Source organism: Meleagris gallopavo, chromosome 7 (genome assembly GCF_000146605.3).
Source record: "Meleagris gallopavo isolate NT-WF06-2002-E0010 breed Aviagen turkey brand Nicholas breeding stock chromosome 7, Turkey_5.1, whole genome shotgun sequence".
In the NCBI taxonomy this organism is placed as follows: Eukaryota; Metazoa; Chordata; class Aves; order Galliformes; family Phasianidae; genus Meleagris; species Meleagris gallopavo.
Window position 1 is genome coordinate 3,534,871 of NC_015017.2, and position 15,212 is coordinate 3,550,082.

The 15,212-nt window shown below is 43.5% G+C and overlaps 1 long non-coding RNA gene across 1 annotated transcript in view; it reads right to left on the minus strand.

The window, feature by feature from the left end:
- The window catches only part of LOC104911616, a 17,931-nt gene extending 2,719 nt beyond the window's left edge, over positions 1-15,212 (minus strand). Inside the window, exon 1 of the long non-coding RNA XR_794063.3 lies at positions 14,968-15,212. This is a non-coding gene — a long non-coding RNA (uncharacterized LOC104911616). The remainder of the gene's footprint in view (positions 1-14,967) is intronic.

Genomic DNA, 15,212 nt, shown 5'->3' on the forward strand with positions numbered 1-15,212 from the left:
AAAAAAAAAAAAAAAAGAGGTCAGCCATGAAAGGGAGCTGTAGCTCATCCATAAATATTTGCTTCTGCTCCCAGGTGGCTGATTCCTCTGGTTTGTCTCTTAAAAGAAAAATACCCATGGGACAGTCCATTTAAAACCATCCTGCTTCCAAAGCTTGTTAACCACCCGATGCTAGTAGCAGGGAGAAGGGCCAGGAAGGACATGACTGTTCCCCATAGCTGTCAGCATGCTTCCGCACTGCCCCAGCAGACGGCTTTGGATTTGCAAAGGAATTTTACCATCCAGGGTGACCTTTAGTTCTGAGGAGACGATGCATTCCTAGTGGTCTCCTTCTGTTACAGCTTGTTTCCATTTCCCCTCTTATTCACTTTTGTCCTTCCCAGCTGGACCAATGACCTCACTTCCAACCCTACCACCTCTGATTCTTCAAACTAATGTGTCCGTAAAATAGAGAGCCGGGGAGTTCAACCTGTGTTTTTCTCCCTGCAAACTGCACTGAGATTAAGGTAGCCAAATGACAGACTTTTTTCAGCAGCAGCCCTAGAAAAAAAAAAGTGTTAAAGTCATTGCTGAAGATTTGGGGTTTTGCTTAGCTAACCACAAATGCAACTGGAACCAGCCTGGTAGGATACAGTTGCAGCAGAAGCAGGCAGGTGTTAAATAGCACACCCTGGGCTTCAGCATCCTCCAGCTCAGCAGCTTTGAGGTGGTTTCTGACTAATAGGCCCTAACTTCTTGTTCAGCTTTGAGGAGCCTGGGCTGACGCTCACTGAGCCCCCCCTGCCCCCAGAGCTGAAGCCACAAGAATTCAAAGCCTGGAAGGCTCAGATCGTCCCACAAAACCATGTCTCAAACAGGTCTGCTCCAAGCAGCAGTCCTGAAAGCAGCTTTCCGCACTCTTGCACGTGGGCAGAAGCGCCCAAGCCCTACTAATTCTATTTGTGTGAAAATGCCTTTTGACTGTTCAGCGCTTTCCATGCAAACTATTGAACAGGAATTTGATGTACAAAGCATGCCACAGTTAGTTTCTCACAGGGCACGAGATGTCTGCTTACGGAGTAGCTCGAGGAGATGAGTTGGTGAATAGGAACTCTCCAGATTTCTTCTACGAAATGAATGGGACAGTCAGGGAGCTCCCAGCATTGCTAAACCCCACTTCTGCTGGTAAGGGGAGCAGAAACAAAACCGACTTGGAGCAGAGGAACGGGTTGGGTGGATAGAGGAGGAGCCTCAGCTGGGTCCCTGCATCCCCCAGCACATCTGGAGGCCACAGCTGGGCAGTGAGGCTGCGGCTTGCCCTGCTTTCATAGGGACATGCAGAGAACATTTCTGGGGAAAAAGGCGAAGGAATTGAAGGAAACACAAGAAATACATGAGAGAGACAGCTCCTCCCTGCAGACCGTAGGGAATTCTCCCTCGGACCTGCTGTTCTCTTCTTTGCATCTCTCTGCTGCAAAACCAAGCTCTTAAATGCCGTGGGTGGGGAAGAGGCGAGTATTTTGCAGGGGCCGTCAGCACGGTGTTTTAGCTTTGGTGTGTTTTATTTTTCTTTTACAGAGAACTCAAAACTGAGAACAAGGTTTTAACAAAATGTGCCTTCTCACACACCTGGTAGGAGGGAGGAGGAGGGACTTTTTTTACCTGTAGAACTGAAAGGAATTAAAGCATCTCTGCAGAGCCTAAAAACATTATTACTCCTGCATTTGCTCAGAAGCCAAGGAAGAACAGAGTATAATTTTAAAGCCTTCATTCTACGCCTTTGAAACAAACACTCTTCCTTCTAATAAATGATTAAAGTACCAGCAATTTATTTTTTAAAGGAAAAGATCACAGGAATTGCAGAGCTCTACTCCCAGAGTCAGATGGGAGTTGGTCCTTGCTGAGGCTGTGCTGCTGTACTGGGACAGCTGCGTACTTCCCACTGTGGTAGCACAGGAAGCAAAAGGGTATTGACCTGAAATAATGCACACGGTGGCAATGAAATTGTAGCTTTAGTTTTCTCCATGTGCTTGATACAACCTATGTCCAGCATCGTGACATATAGTGACACTGGGACCAGTTACAGCCAGTTTGCTTTCTGTTTTGGTGGGGGTTTTTTTTGTGTGTGTGTCTATCTGTGTGCTTGGGCTTTTAAAAAAGTCGTTACAAGCAATGTTATGGACAAACTTGTAGGTGTAAGATTTTATTCTTCCTCTGCCACCACAGATAATGAAGTTTTACCAACTCCCTTTTATTATAGTAATCTAAAACTGTATCCTGTAATAGGATCGTAAACATTTAATGCAACTCAATGCTGTACAAAGAAAAATAGCAAGATAGGCATCTAAGAGTGGACAAATTGATTGGAGAACAAAAGGAAATCAAAGCAGCCCAGGCATCGCCTGCCCAGAGCCTCAGCAAGACATGTCCCACGCTACATGACAGGATGCTGGACTGTGAGCCACGTGGGATGATTCACGGCAGGGAACATCTCTGCTGGATGCACCAGTGTCAGGATTTGTCCTTTGCAAGGCTGGTCAGGAGCTGCTGGCAGGGCCTGGGGCACCGTGCTCTTCTTCCTACACGTGTGTGTGCCTAACAGGCTTGAAAAGCAGAGGGGACCGCAGCCCTGCACCATCCACCCCTTTGCCCTGCTCTGTCTGCCTGTACATCACCCCAGCACTCTTGCCCAAAGCGCTCGTGGGGTTTTGCCCTGCGTTTAAACTTGTATCCAAAGGGTTGTGCTGAAAGGCAGCCCTTGTCTCTGTGGTGTTTTCTACAGTTTCAACGCTATCCGGTGTGTTCTGCGGGCACTTCAATGTATCAGCCCATCGCTTACTTTAAAAGAAAGGGATGTTAATTGCTCTGACACCACGAGAAGCAGAAATACTGCCTAACTGACATTCACTGCATTTCAAAGAGCAGATGTATATTATTATAGCACGGCAGTTACTTTAAGCCTGCACAATAACAATAGGAAAAACTGATAGTAAACATCAAAATTATCTGCCTTTCACCACAGAAAGTTAAAGTGCAGTGGAAAGTTTTGACTTGTTTTGTAAATCACCCCTCTCCTTCCTGCCCTAGAAACCTTCTGGTGGGGGAAGCGTTCTGACGGGAGGAGGCAGCAGGCAGCCTGCATGACCCTAATTCTGTTCTGTGAGAGCCTTTTGTTTTATGGGGATGTGCTCATGAGCTACAGCCCCCAGGCACTATTAAGTACCCTAACAATTGACTTTGCTGTGCCAGAATTGGCATCCTAACACAAACAGGCACGTGTAGAGGTAGCAGATGATAGATCGCTTTGGTTTTCTTTTTGGCCAAACCCAAAAGTGGCTGGAAGCCCTGGACTTTCTGCTGCCTTCTGTGTAACGTTTGGTATCGCTGATGCTCAGCAGTGTGAGCCCTGGTTTATGTGGAGGGGACAAGTGAAGAAAAAAAGGTCTGGAATGCCCTCCAAGTTGTGACACTGCCCTGGGTCTCATTCGTTAAAGACAGTAGCAAGAAATCATTGAATACTGAGTGTTTTTAACTCTGAATGAGGAACTTGACCAGCATAAGGCAAACAGAGTTATTCCTTAGTTGTTTTGCATCCGTTTTCCTTTCACAGAGCCTTTGCTGGGCACTTCTTTCTGTCCACTTTGCAATCTGTTGCCTTGCCTGCAGCTGCGGGGTAACAGATGATTAAAACTAGCCCATTTTTTTTCCATCATTTTTTCTTTTTCAACAGACTTGAAGTTTAACACACACAAAAAAATATATGGACAGTGGAATAATTTCCATCCAGCGTGCTGCTTTTTTCCATACAGAAATGGAAGACTCCAAGTCCAGAAGTGTGCTTCCAAGAGTAGGAAACTTATGTTTTGTGGCAGACATTTTTCAAGTTTGGCAGAAACCAAAATGCAAAACAAAATATTTGTGGCTTTGATGGAAAATGTTCCATCAAATTGCATATTTTTCTGCCTACCGAGATAAATGGTAAAGGATGAGTCTTCAGATCCTATAAACTCGTATGATAAGTTTTGTTTTCCACATTTCTCCTATTCTTCACTAGTTAGATCAGCAAATGTTAGTAGTTTTGACTAAATTCTGCCTTTCTCCTGTGGTTTTGGCCTTAGTATTATACATGGTGTAGGTTGTGGCCCAAAATGAATAGCCTGGCATTGAGAGCAACGTAGTGCAAATTTCATTTCATCTGCACAGCTTTCATGTAGCTGTACTGTAGGTGAGCTTTTCTCCCCCTCTTTGCTTTAGAGAAAATGGGGAACATCGTTGTGAAAAGGGAAGCTTCAAAAATAACGTGTGATCTGGAAGAGTGAGAGCATAAATTATCAGAGACAACTTTCAACATCTACATTTGCAAGTGTTACAATCAGACACGTTTTAGAAAGTAAACTGTAGTAGTTTTAAGATAAATGGCTCCCCAGAGAAAAGCAATAAATAGTACAGCCACACACTCACTGTGCCTCGGCTGGGTATTTCCATTATTTATGAAAAGGTAGAAAGCAAGCTACAGTTCCACAAAGCCCTTTGATCAATGTATTTTTGAAATAACTTTAAAAATAAATTTAAAAAACAAAACAAAAGAAAAAAACAACGGAAAGGTAATTGAAAGACAGGAAATTGTCTGTGCATTTTAAATATGCGTGAAGGGCAAAAAAATTGGGATGAGTACACAGTTTCCCTTGAAATCTCTCCTCTTTATGAATGATACTGCAGAAATGATTGAATCACCGGATATCAGATCTAGTTCTGTAACTTATGCTGCCTTCTCTGACTCTGACATCCATTGCTTCTTACATCTATGGGCTGTAATCTCTTTGAGCCTTTGATGACCATGGAAGACTTAAAGCAAATACTAGGTACTGTTAGTGCGTATGTGCAGGAATTCAGGTTGGAAAATATGTCTTTGGAACTCATCTAATCTAACTTTCTAGACAGGGCTAGCTGCAAGTGGAGAGCTTGGTTTAAGAGTTTTATTTGTCTGGGACCCAGACCTGAAAATTGGAAGGAAAAGGTCTACATCTTGCACTCTGCTGAAAGGAATGCAATGGCCGGGAACAAAGTACCTGCACTTCTAACTAACAGTTATCAAAGCAGTTGACTCATGATAGGAACAGAGATGGTGAATTCATGGAAATACTGGTTGTGACTCTATAAACAAGCTTGCATTGGAAAAACTGTTAAAACTGTCTCTTGGGATTTCCTTCCAGAATACACACCACTTATAAGAAGTGTCTGGATCGCACGTCTAGACTGGGTGTCTGGATTTCTGTGCACACATTGAGGGATCTTGTTGAAGGTGTGGGCAATCAGAAAGCTGTTAGCCCTTGACGTTTTCCAGGGTTTCAGCATCTTGAAGTTCCTCATTTCACAGGGAACCCTCATCCAACAGTCTACATATACAAACTACACATATAAACAAATGGTAAAGTACAGAGTACATGATTAATCTTTACGCAGAAGCATTGTAACTTTACTGTAACACTTTCATCAGTGTGATCTTGGGGAAATATACGCACTGCTGACCTTGAAGGTTCTCTATGTTTTTTTTTCCCTCTGATGGCTTTTTCAGAATCCAAACCTGCAAAAGTGTTGGTGTAAATTTGCAAAGGGCTGCAGTTTCAGAACTGTCCTCAAGTCTTTTGTTGCTATATAGGAAAGATGACTCTTTCTGTTGCTGCAGATACATCCCTCAGTATTAGTGTAAGAAGGTGGAGGGAAGTGTACTAACATACCAACCTGACAGTTTATGGTTCAGTAAAGAACTCTCAACAGAATTCACCAGAGTGGGTAGGATGCTTATTTAAAAAAAGTTAATTAAGATCAAGATGATACATCAGGACAAAATGCTTACTATGGGCTTGGGAGTTTGCAGAGACACCGCACTGTAACTCCAGCCCAAACAGTGGGCTTCCAGAACTGTGAACTGGTAGCATGGGAGCGCACAGGGACTCTGTTTTCAATCATGACCATGAAATTGCAAGTTTGAAACAGGTGCTGCACATCTGCAAACACACAGCCTATTCCTGTGGTCCCACACAGAGAGCTGGAGCATATTGTAGATCTTGAGTAAGCAAATTCTCAGGATGATAATGGGCTAGGTTCTTTCTCAGAAATTTCATTGAAAATTGAAATCTGAAAGCCAACAACTTGAGGTTTCTCTATGTAAAGAATTATTTTCTCTGGGAATCCTACGACACAGAGACAAAACTAGTGTTAATAAGGAAAAGAACACTCAAATGGAAGCCCGCAGAGAAAGTCCACCATTTGTGTGGGCATGAATCGAGGCGAGCATTGACCTGTGTTCTCTTGATTTCTGTGAAGGAAAGCATGGGGGAGATACCCGCTGCTTCACTTCAGTGGTCAGAGAGGCTGTCTGCCCCAGAGAGGCAGCGAAATGTCCCCTCAATCCCACCATCTCTGTGAAGTGGTGACATCTGGGGACAAATGAGCTCCACATGCTGCAATCTTCAACCTCTGTCCATGAGACCACCTGCTTTAGTTGGGGAGAAACTGTAATTTAGGCAAGCGTGGACTGCAAAGTGAGATCCAGTAACGGATAACTCTGCTGAAGGCTTCAGATACATCAGTGCTTGGATATGGCTTTCCTTCTCGCCCCTTCCCTGCTGCTCCCAAATGTACTGTCAGGCTATCTCACAGGGTATCTCGTGTTCACAAATAATGTTGTACAGACATCACCTGAATAGTTTTTGCTTGTTAACCAAGACCCACAAGCTGTCCCTTGCTGGCTCCTCATGACAGGCTGATGCTTCAGAACTGAATCTTGCTAATGGCAGGGCCATTCAAAGCAATTGGACTTGGAAAGTCAAGGGTGGAGGGGGGAGTGTTCTGCCTTAGAATATTAATGCTGGGTATGTGACAATGAATGGCTCCAACAACTTTGGTGGATTCCCTCAAATGTCACTCGTATCCACAGCTCAGCCTGTCCTGAAGTGAGGCCATGGCTGAGAACAAGCTTTTGAGGCTGATGTGGGTGTAAATAGCCATGGCCTCTGTTCACACTACAGAAGCTGCTGTTGCGTGTTGGCTTCAAATTGTTAATTAACCCACTATTAAGCATCACTGAATAATCTTGTAACTTCATCAAGTTCCTCTAAAGCAATGCGAAGTGATGCTTCACTCACCTGGAGAAATTAAAATTGAGAATGTAAGATGAAGTCAGAGTGCTAGTCTGTGTTGGCAGTCTCCAAAAATAATTATTTGAAATAAGAGCATAGTTTGCCTATCCTTGAAAGCCCTCATGAGAAGATTTAAGTGGGTGAGCATTCAGAAAAGGTGAGCACAGCTTACCCCAGCTCCTTTCTCCTTGCAGGCTGAGCCAGCTCAGTGGGACAGGCAGGGAGAAAAGTGCATGGGCTCAAGATGCTTAGCACTGGAAAAAAAATCCTTCCCTGTTTAACAGCTGAAGCTACTCTATACTGCCTGGAAACTGTGATAAGAAACAGAACAGTGCTTTAGAGATACCATGCCTTAAATTTTGAATAATGTACTACCATGTTGTTTAAAATAGCTAAAGTGCAAAGTGATCGTGCAGGCATAAAAGGGCACACAGGTTACATGAAGTATAATAATGTACCGTTCAGCAAAGTGACATGTTCCATGTAGAAGATAATGCATGAAATCAGTAACATGTAGCAGTGGAGAAGAGTTTAAAAGAGCAGATGAGAGCAAGAAATAATACCAGAGGGTAGCACATGATGATATATGACATGTGGAGGAAATAAAAGAATTAGATTGAATCTCTGAGAAGATTGAAGTTCTCCATGAGGAGATAAATACAATCTAAAACAAAGATATTCAGTTGGAAGGAGCTACTTACGAGGCAATCATGTCGAAAGTGCCTAAGTGGGTAGCAAATCAGACAGAAGCATGCAATGCAATTGAAAAATAAAAGTATAAATGGCAACGTGATTTGGGCTGTGCTGTGACAAGCAGGCAGAAAGGGACACGTCTTCACACAGCACAGAGCCCGTGCTCGGTTGGAAACATTATCTTTGGGAGCCTTGCTAACAGAGTTGTAGTGATCGGAGGTGACAGTGAAGAGGAACGAGAACCGCACAGAGAAATCTGGGACGCAGAGGAGTGAGACCTACATGGGAAGAGAATTAAGTCAGTCTCCATCTGAGTGGCATAAAGCACGCGGATGGCTGATGGCAAACAACTCATGCAGGGAAGTGCGGCAGACCGTAAGCACAGCAAGGCTGAGACTGACCACCTGAAATCTCACCCTGAATTTTGGGGATAAAAAAGGTCAGTAAAGCCGGTCCACCTAGAAAGGTATTTTGTCATGTAGGAGGCATCTGTGTGACCACTCCCTCACGATACGCCAAAGGAATGAAGGGGAGCCTGAGTATCGTGCCATGCATCATCCCAGTTTGCGGCAGAGGGCTTTGGGGACTACTGCTGGCCACGTTGATGTCGTCCATTGTAAGGAAGAAGGGCTGAGATGCACCAGAAGGTTCTTTCATCTTTCCTTTCTTCGGCTCTGCCCTGAGGCAAGGCTTGCTCACTAGCTCACCGTGTCTCAAGTACTGGGGGTGGCCAGTGGGTGTCAGTTTTGCTCTATGAAAGAGCTGATGGAGCTTCCCTTGTCTAAAGGAAGAAACTATTTGAAGGAGGCGGTGGAAAAAATCAGCGAGGAGAAAAATGTTTCTATGCTGAGGAGGTCAGCCCCACAGTTTGGTATTTTGTTTTTTGTTCTTTTTAATATGTCTCAGTCTGCTTTGAGCAATCACAAATATTACATTGTAGGGAAGTCTCGATTGTTCCTCTTTCAGTACCTCCAACATTAGGTTGATGACAACTAAGTGAGGATTTTTCAACGGAGGTCCTTCATCAAGAAGAAGCCACCACCTGCGGTCAGAAGAATGCTTTATTTCAAAAGGTCATACGTGCAAATGTGCAAAAACCTTGCAAGAACCTGCAGCGAAAACCTTGCCAGAGAGTTGTGATTCTGTTGTCAGCCAATGAAGACAGCTCAGTGCAGCGTGGAAATCACTTTATGATCGAGTCAGTGATAAAGTCTTATGGATGCTTTGGTTACAATGTCTATGGAAAAATCTCTTCATATTTTCTCTTAATATTTTAAGGGTCATTTTCAATGCTATTTTTAACCAAACTTTGGAGCTGAACGCAAAATTATACCCCTTTTGAATTAAAAACTAAGCCAGCAAACCCAAAACAGCAACAAGCTCCTACCAGAGGCATTCAGCTTCCTCATGCAGTAAGTTGAGACCCAGTATTCTGTATGGCCTCACTATAAACTCCGTGAATGTTTTGCATCAGGACAGTTCTGTTCTGAGAAGCACTCTTCAGCAGCGTGGCCCAAGCAATTCAGAGAAGAATTTTTAAGAGAAAAATGATGATCTTAATATCTGCAAGGTTTTAATTATTTATTTATGTCCTGATTATAGCCCTATAAACTCTGAATCTTTATTTTTCACTGTAGATTAGATGTTACAGTGTTCCTTTTCAGCTGAAGTCAGTAGGAAAACTTCTATTGATACTTGCACTGTAAACTCAGGTCTACCATGATATCTTTAGCCGTGGTTTCACCACCCAAAATCTTAATTAGAAGAATCCCCAGTGTTGCTAATAAACAGCAACATTTGTTCTTCCAGATCTCAAAAAGAATTACAATGTATTAGCAGAAGCCAGAAGGAAAAGACTGTATTTGTCATAGAGGGACCTAGTGATTTCTTTATTGATTTGAACACCCTAAGGAGAACTAGAAAATGCAAACACCACCCTCTTAAAAACAATCAATCAGGGAAAAAGATGCATTTTCAAACCACAAGAATGAAGTTATGTTTTCTTTGCTCACACAGTTATGTGTGGGTAATGTCTAGGTGGAGAGAAATGTTGTTTCTTCACTTGAGTAAAATAAGAACACATAAAAGTGAGAAATTAAGAAATCCTCACCACCAAGCAAAACAATCTGAAAAAACTGTATCAGTTCTGTTGCTGGAGGGAGGCAGCAGATTGTTACAATAAAAACGAATACACAGCTCTTAAAGGCTGTGGTCAAACACTGTTTAATGTAACACTGGCAGCAGAGTAAAAAGATGCTAATGTTTTATTTTAATTATCTAAATTGTTGCCTGTGGTTAATCAAAGTTAACCTGAATCCACTTCAAAAACGATTATCTGGCCAGTTAATTTAAGGCATCCATATCTTCACCAACACCAGGACAGCTGTACAATGAACCTCACGGGCACAAAGGAGGCACACAAAAACCCTGTTTTTAAAATACTCTCAACTATCCACTTGCACGGCCTCCAGCCATAGCCAAGTCCCTGCCCTTCTCCCAAGGCATTCCTGATTTTTAGCAGAGTTGACAGAGGAGACAAAATATTATCATTTTCTAGGTGATGAACTTGAAGTACAAACAAGAATATTCACCCATTTTAAGTGTAGTTTAGCCCAGCTGATTTCTCCAGCCTCCTTCTGTAGTCACTGGGGAAGGAAACGCCCCTCTGCAGAATTTAATGTTGCTGCTTGGAGTTGCAGCCTGGATGGATCAATCTTTTCCATGGATTTCAGCAGCCTGGAAATATGAGGCCAAAGAAGGTGCCTATTGTTGGTGTAAATGGAGGGGGAGATGAACATCCTTCTCCAGAACAGGTAACTAAAAGCAGTGATCCAAGCTTATGGTCAGTCTCCAGGCTGTGCTTCACCTCTGAGATGAGACAGCGTAAGGCTTTGGCTCAACTGTGCCTCTTCAGGAGGCGGAGAGCTGGGCGTTTCTGGTTTTTTTTCAGACAATTTTATGCTCTGGCTTCATTACTCATGCATGAGACTCTGACAACATACTGTTTCTGCAGTGATCAGAGCAGCGCTGATCAAACATGAATGGAGCAGAGGGGACTGACACACATTCATGTCCACACACATTCAGGAGTTGGTGTCAGCCTGGAAGATGCCCCACAGCCTCTCTTTGGCTTTCTAAAAGCACCAGCATGATGGTGGAAAAGTGGTGAAGGGCCAAGAACTAGTAGTAGTGAAGTACATCTCAGTAAACCTGTGCTGACTTTCCAGGGCTGTGAGGTGAACCCTGGCTGATGAGATCTGTGCCCTGCTGGCTCCGTGTTTTCCTGAAGCTCCTGGACTCCAAGGGGCCATTGGTGCATGGCTGCCCTTTGAGAGATAGGTTGCATTTGAGAACATGCTCTTATCCCTCAAACCTTTGCCAAGTTATAGAGAACTCCTTACAAGCTCAGATATGTAAGCACTGGTTAGCCATATCTATTCTGTCACACAGAATGTGAACAAATGTAGCTATATTATACCAGGCGAGCCCTACAAGATCTGTTCCCATGCTGTTTGCAGCCTAATAGCATCAAGGACGGTGTTTATAAATGTCTTCTGTTCTATAGAAAGAAACTCCTTCAAACCTAACTGGAGGCACTCGACCTTTTGGATTTCATGTTAATTCTGTCAGAGAGAAACGTAAGGAGGACTCCATTCCCACCGAATGTTTAAATGTTGCAAAGCCATGTTTATGGTCATTTGTCATTGGATGTTCCCTGGTACTTTGCAGTGCTAAACCGAACCAGCACCTGTAATTTTTACCAACTTTCAGCTTGAGCAGCAACTGCCTAAGTGCCTCCATCCTTCAGTAAAGTAAATGGTCCACCACACTTCTGAAGTGTACGCTACTGTGCTGTTCCCTGTTCAACGTTGGATGTATTCAGTTCTGCTGCTATTGAGATTTCTGGTCATAAGCAAAGTAAAGTTTGACTCTTAATTTTGGTGAAGTACTAAGTGGGATGCTAGGTTATGAATAAATTCTCATTGTGCTAGGGGCTATGCAAAGAATAGAGATGAACCCAGCCTCAAATATCCACACTTAGTGGCTCGTGTCATAATTAAAAAGTTGTTAGGACACTTCAGAATCTCCCTACCTCATAAGCGATGCATCCATATACATTTATATCTCCATAATAAAATAGAAAACCTGTACACTTTTATTGTTGATAATAAAACATAAAATACGATGCTATTTTCCAAGTAACTTGAATACAGCAATTGGAGCACTTGGGGAGGGGAGGAATTTTGATCTCTTGCACACCTTTGGTTTATATAAACCTCAAGTTGCTCACCTGATAGAAAGAAGCAGAATTTGTTGTGGAAATTGTCTCACACAGAGCACACTGAATTCAGGTGGAGAGTACAGAGCAGGAGCTCCTGCCCTTCTAAGAATCAAATACTGTGCATTAATGAATAAAGCTCTAACAGTAACGATAAGAGAAGAAAATACAGCAACCACGTGATGTGTTAGCAGAATGTCTTACAAAGTCCCCCACAAAGCATCCGCTGCTCTTGAAAAGCCTAACCAGCCCAAGTGAGAAACTATTCACAAATTTAGTATTCAGATTACATACTCCGTCTTTTCAACCGCTCTCTGTACAATGAATGCCTGTACAACTACAGTAACAGACACAGATCTACAGTTTCTGTGGCCTTTGAGCTATTATGAGCATTGTGCCTCTCCATAAATTACATCTGCATGTCCTGAAAATACCAACTGTTTTAATAGGAATTAATCTATAGGCTTTTATCTTGCTGAAATACAAGGGGTGCAGTATGTTGAGTCGCTTTTAAAATTAATAGGCTATGGCCTGAAAATATTCAAGGATGTTCATTATTTTCTTTATAGGTCTCTTAATTGGTGCATATAAGCATAAAACAGTGCCTTTTTGTAGTAAAGAGGAGGAGATGGAATACTGAATAGATTAGAGCTTATATGGTTGTAGATTGCCCGACACAGTTAAGTAAAGAAAGGTCTACGTTTGTCCTGTTCGAAGTATATTGGGATTTGATCCAATTTGTCGTCAAAGTACCCCTTCTTGGTTAGAAAAGAGAGGGTTCAGTCTAAAGGCATGAAAGCTGACCCGGAGGTCCGTTGCTCAGTGGTGTTCATAGCTGTCCAAGGCAGCAGTCTGGTAGAGATGCCTTTTTTAATTTCCTAAATCTAAATAAACCTTGAGCTTTTGCTGCAATAAGCTATTATTTATGTGGATACCTAACACAAGATTTTGGGGAGCTAACTGCTAGAATGCTTTGACCTTACTAAAGCACACAAAATAATGAGAACCAGACAATTTATAACAGAATTTACATAAAAAGCCTTTCTGCCTGTATTGAATAGTAACGTGTGTGAATGCATACACATGCAAGTTAAATGCATATATAGTTAAATACTCTGCTGAAAACAGGCTGAGCCCATCACAGACTTATTGAAGCATGTTACTGATGAGCAATAAGGCATTAATTTCTCCTCCCAGCCTCCTGTTAAATTGGGAAGCTCTGTTGCCTCCAGCACAGCAGGGGAGAACTGAGGCCTGTGGTTACCCTGGGGGCACGACAAGTCTCAGGACTGGGTGGCTGACCCCTAGGCAGCTGGGCTCTTGTGGCAGAGCACTGTCTACAGCAGGCATGGCTGTGTGAGGACCGCTTGTGGATGGAAACAGAAGGGAAAGGAGTTCCAGATATAGCTCTCTAAAAGATTTGCCCAAGCAGCTTCTATAGTGTGGCAGAAGTCTGCGGCAAAGCTGAGAGCTGCTTTCAGGCTATTTGCTCAGCTGAAGAAAAACTTCTCGTTGCATTATTTGCTGCAATTTAAAAACAAAAGTGAAACGTAGAGGAGTAATGAATTGGTTGAAATCACACAGAGGACCTCTGACTACGGTTGGATGTGAACACTGGTGTCCTGATCCCTTCTGACTATGGTTGGATGTGAACACTAGTGTCCTGATCCCTTCTGACTACGGTTGGATGTGAACACTAGTGTCCTGATCCCTAAACCACCTCTTGATCCTCAAGGTTGCCACAGCTGCTCCAGAGTATAATCCGGGGGCAGTTGGTTGATGGAAATCATTAGAGCTCTCACTGCAGCCCCTGAGCTGTGGCAGAGCTGAATTTTGCAATAAAACCAGTAACTCACCCTATGCCCATTTTGCTGTAGTAAAGATGCTCTCATCTCTGCAGTCTTTGCACTTAACAAATTAATTTTTAAGGGTGAACCCTTTCAGGTTAGTGTCTGTCCCCTGCTTCTCCCTTGGTCACTCTTGCCTGTTTTCACAGTTTCACTTGGTTTTGAAAGCTTATGGAGCAGCGGGATTAAAACCAGAAATAATTACTGCAGAGGACGGATCTGGTTTTTCCCATCAGCTTCCATGACTCAAGCCGGTTCCAACAGCTTTGGAAGAAAAGCTGTTAGTTATTAAATTATTACCTGTAAGGAGAGCCAGCTGGAAGCTTTCAGCTTTCAACATTTTGATAAAAAGCGTCATAAAAATCTTGACGACAAAACTTCCAGCATGTCAACGACACCTTTTACATTTACCCATGCTTTCCAATGCCTTGTAAGAGCTATTGAAAGCCACCCAGACCTGCATCTTGGGAATTTTGACCCCATGGTGACAAAAAAAGTGCAAAAACATGAAGTGTTTGCTGTTCAGTGAATTCATTTGGACAGCTTTTGGGAAGTCACTTTCCATCTGGAGGAGAACGTCCACAAGGAGAGTTATAACGGTAACGGTGTAATTACACAGCTATAGCTATGCCAGTCTATTTTCTGAGGTAGGCAAGCCAAGTCTAGTTGCTGAAACGTAGGCGTGGGAAACAAGAAGTCTGCTTTCTAGGCTCAGCTCTGAGCACCGCTCTTCATGGCCTTGGGCCAGTCCCCTAACCCTTCTGCCTATGCAAAATGAGAAGAGTTAAACTAACCTGCTTCTCAGATGTGGTGTAGTGACTAATTGGCTAAAATTTGTAGTGCCGGTGAGGGAGTTATTAGCTTGGCTCAGGCACCTACAGCCTGCCACAAGGAGCGCGGGTAGGCACGGTGCAGGTGCTCCAGTCAGCACATCCTGAAGCTCTCTGGCAACCGATGTGAATAAAGGATCACACCACCAGTCCTCCATTTGTGTGCCTACCTTCGTCAGTTCACACCGCTTCATTACCTGCGGTAGCGTTTCCTCACGCAGGTGCCCAGCAGCATCGCTGGTCTTTCTGGGAAGAAACGTTTCCTAACAGCCAACCTGGACCCAGCCCTAGCACGCAGCTGAGGCCGTCGGCACTGGTACCGTGTGGGCAGCGGGCTGTCAGCTGATTGTCCTCAGGGAAACACCGCGGCTCCCGCCCTTTCTCCACCACACACCGTGCGCGGGAGATGAGGAAAGCGCCGCGGAGGAGCTTTCGTTTTAAT